The sequence below is a fragment of the Vombatus ursinus genome, unplaced genomic scaffold, assembly GCF_900497805.2.
Source record: "Vombatus ursinus unplaced genomic scaffold, bare-nosed wombat genome assembly UNPS02004869.1, whole genome shotgun sequence".
Taxonomy (NCBI): Eukaryota; Metazoa; Chordata; class Mammalia; order Diprotodontia; family Vombatidae; genus Vombatus; species Vombatus ursinus.
The window spans coordinates 57,365-60,774 of record NW_020944647.1 but is presented as its reverse complement, the minus strand read 5'-3'; the positions used below and the strand labels follow the sequence as shown (position 1 = coordinate 60,774).

General features: G+C 36.2%; 1 pseudogene; it reads right to left on the bottom strand.

Moving 5' to 3' along the window:
* Positions 1-556: 556 nt before the first annotated feature.
* LOC114028247 lies at positions 557-1,515 on the bottom strand (annotated as a pseudogene).
* Positions 1,516-3,410: the final 1,895 nt, after the last annotated feature.

The following is a 3,410-nucleotide window of genomic DNA, read 5'->3' as shown; positions in this document are numbered from 1 at the left end:
TACTGCTAAGATCTTCCTTCTGAGATTACACCAATTTACGTTGAATATTTATTTTATATAATTCAATAGTTATTTAAATGTGCTCTCTGCTAAAGGTAAAAAGTGATATTTTTGCCTTTGTTTGTATCACTTGCACTTACCACAGTGCCTGGCATTTGCTAAGCAATTTTAAGTCTTATTATTGATGATGTTCACAGAAGCAAGGAAACAAACCCAATACTTGTTCCAATGTACTTAATACAATATTCATGTAGCCTCTGTAGAAGTTGTATGCATTTAGTCCAAGGCTTTCATTGTACAGAGAAGAATAATGTGGCTAATAATAGTGACATGACTTACCCCCCCAAAATAGTTATCTAATATGAATATATTATATGGCCTGAGCCTTCCTGATGATGATTCTGAGGGGCAAAAGAGAAAGAAACCTCCCCTCTAACTTGGGTATGAGATGCTAAATTTTAATGAGGTATTTTATAAAATTCCTGGTTCTTGAACTATACATTATTTTTAGGACTGGAACTCTGCAATTCATAGCGTTATTGGGGAGATATTAGATTCAAGGGTTGACTAATCCATCCAGAAAGTTCTCATGAGGCCTTTAGTCCTTTCCAGGTATACAAGAGAGCTTTGGGATATGACTCTCACTGCCAATCAACAATAAGGGAGAGAGGGCCGGGAAACATCCACCAAAAAAGCTCTCAATAGCTTCCAGCTCAACATCTTTTTCAATTTTAAAAGTTACATATAAGATGATACAGTTGTGGAGCAAACAGAATAAAACAAAACAGCTCAAAAGGAAAAGGATGGTCTGTGTGGCCTTGACTCAGGGAAGGATCCAGGAGAACAACTGTTGTTGTAAATGTGCTGCACTTGCTTGCTATGTCTATAGAGGAGAAGTACCATGTGGATACTGGACAAGCCCATAAGGAAATGAAAGAGAAGGTCATGAAGAGTCATAGCAAACATAAATGCAACACTTAATTGGTCATTATCTCTTATCGAATTGACTATAAGAATATGTGAAGCATAACAATAGCTAGAAATTGTGGCATTTTTGGTTGCTTCAGTGACTTCAAGGACCCTGATGTAGATCAATGCATTGGTGACTCAGAAAAAGAGGAAATAATGTAAAATGTATATGGGGGCTCTGACTTTGATGCTAGCCCACACAGAGTTGTTGGAACTGATGATGAGGGCCTGGAACATACTCACAAGACTTGTACAGATAGAAAGTCCACAGAAAAATCTGTAAATGTACATGATGGCCTTACATCCTAAATCATCTAAAACATGTCTCATCCCAAAACAAAACATGATTTCTGGGATGCCTCTGGTAAATAGTGTTACCATATTGGCCAGAGTCAAATGAGCAAGAATCAAGTCCATTGGCTTCTTATGTTGAGGCTTTTTGAAGGAGATAAAAACATAGAGCATGAGCAGCAGTGAATTCCCTACAAAACCAATGACACATTGAAAGGAGAATACCACACCTAAGATCAGCTCACTGGATATCATTTGTCTTCAGAGATTCAGTAGATATGATGCCACAATTAATGGAAGAGTCCCAAAAAAAGAAAGTGGTAGATAATCTGAACACTAAAGTAATGCAGTTGCATTATGTTCAAAAACAATACACTAACATCCTATTTCTTCCAGCATGGGAGCTGTTGAGAATCAATGGTGTCCTATGTAAAAAGTTCATAATATCATATATCTAGAACTGGACATTACCACAATGACCATGGACTCTAATCCCAACACTTTGTAGCTGAGGAATCTGGGGCATGGGGTAATGAAATGACTTGACAACTGTCACCAGAATAGAAGAGTAGTAAAATGATTTTTGCAATATACTATTCTACTCTTTTATTTCTAGGAAAGTACATTCCATAACCATTGGACTTCACTGAATTCATCAATTAAGAGTTGCATACTTATTTTAGAATTGAAAACAGATAGAAGATTTTCTTGATGAAAAAATAATATCAAAGGTCACTGTAGTAATAGTTTCCAAATTTGACAACACATAAGGTTCACCACAGAAAAGAAAAAAGTTATTAGATTTTCCTCTCCTACAGGACTTTCACTTTGCTCATGATTGTTTCTCTATTTTTCTGCCTGAAGTCCTTTTCACCTGAACTAGTTCATCCTTGCAGGGGTCACAGTTGTCATATAATTATTTGTTATGTGGTATGCTGTCATCTGGATTTTTGTTTTCACCATACTCTCCTAAATTCATTCAATGTCAGTAATGTCATTGAGGTGGTGTTAGTTGTATCTGTATCATTCTAATTTTCTCTTGCAGAAGTTGAGGAAGGTGGTTATAGTGGTATTGAATCAAACAGGATGGTTTATTAAATTCCAAAGAACAAGTTTGTTTTTATTTATTTTGATCCATTTTATTTCACTTAAATTATATGTATAGAGTGTCTTTCCTATTCTAAACCATTTCCTGTCTCTGTTTTGCAAAAGTTCAGGACCAAAGGATTGTCCTGATATATATTTTTTTCTAATTGATCTACAAAAAATTCTCCCTATGTTGGTACTTTGCATACAACTCACATTTTGCTCCTTTATTCATCCATTTAAATGATCATGTTTGAGTTTTATGTTTCTACCGAACAATTTGAAGTAGTCCTATGATGATGCTACTACCTTGCAGATTTTTCAAATTCTTAATTATGTTGAGTGGTCATTAGAACAACAGAACTTGTAAATCACCTTTTAAACTTTTGTTAGTGTGTCAATAAACCTTTTCAAATGCCTTCTTTATGGAAGGCAATGTGGTAAGCCTTGGGGATAAAAAAAAGTCAAAAGATAGTCCTTTTTCTCAAGAACTTTAATCTAATGGGAAACAATATGTAAAAACAAAAAGAAAAATGTGAAAGCAAGCTATGTGCCAGATAATGCCCAGATTTTGAAAATGCAATATCTTATTAAAGAAACAGCAAGAGGGCCAATGTCATTGAACTGCAGAGTGCCTTGTGATGAGGTTTAGAGGTTCAGGGGTGCTGGCACTTCAAAATCACAACACATGGGTCCTGCTCAAAAGAATTCGAGCCAAGCCTTCTTTCAGCCAAAGACAAGGTTTATTAGAACATCAGTCACATTGGGTAGACTTTTAAGGAGTTTGAACATTAGTAAGCAATGGCTAGATTTTTAAGAATCTAGGCATTTTGATGGAGACAAGATAGATCTTATATACAGAAAGACTATGCGAGGAATCTAGGAGTGGTCGAGTAGTCTATGAGGTAATAGAAGTCCAGGGACCTGGACCATGTGGCCAAGGGAGAATGGAGCCTAGATAGGATTAAGTGTGGGAAATGACCAGGGGGCCATAGGGAGGTAAGAGGATGGAAGACTAGGCTAGATTAAGGGTAACAGAATTGGGAGATTGGATATAGCTATAA